The sequence below is a fragment of the Penaeus monodon genome, chromosome 22 (genome assembly GCF_015228065.2).
Source record: "Penaeus monodon isolate SGIC_2016 chromosome 22, NSTDA_Pmon_1, whole genome shotgun sequence".
NCBI classification, from domain to species: domain Eukaryota; kingdom Metazoa; phylum Arthropoda; class Malacostraca; order Decapoda; family Penaeidae; genus Penaeus; species Penaeus monodon.
The window spans coordinates 12,531,294-12,531,964 of record NC_051407.1 but is presented as its reverse complement, the minus strand read 5'-3'; positions in this window follow the sequence as shown (position 1 = coordinate 12,531,964).

Genomic DNA, 671 nt, shown 5'->3' with positions numbered 1-671 from the left:
AGATTAATTACATTTGAAAGGGTAGTGGAAAAAAAATGCCCCGTTATGATCGGCATGCAAAGGCACGTCTTCTCCGACCTGGTAACCATTAAGATTTGTTCTGACCTTAGAAGGAATAGGTGAAGGAATTAGGTTAAACAGCAGTGATATAATTCATTCACATAAATTGTAAAGAACTCCGTCATCTCTTAACCTTACCTCACTCGGGGATACGCGGCGCAAGAGTCAGGTTAAAAGTCAAATCACAGAACATTTCATCACATTACGTCAGATCGGAATACTGTACGATGACCACCGCAGCAACTTCCGTGTTTCCCATTTCTTTTGATATGGATATGACGTCCATATCTCAGGCTTCAAGAGACCTTCCTGCTTCACAAACGCCAATTGTATCAAAAGTTCCTGACGATGTTTCTATGTGCACACCACATCCTGGGATCCCGTTGGAGATGCCTGTGGTGGAGGCGGTTGCCAGCCGCAGAAGGGCAATGCAAAAGACGAGGAGGTTCGGTGGGCGTCGGTCAGAGGTTCCTTTGCGCGGAGAAGATTAGTATACGAAGCAGAGAGGGAGGAGTGACTTTATGCAATCTTTAAATGACAAATATTAAATAAATGTGTACATAAACCATCCCATGTTTAATTTATTACTTTTATGAAAGGTTTTAATCTTA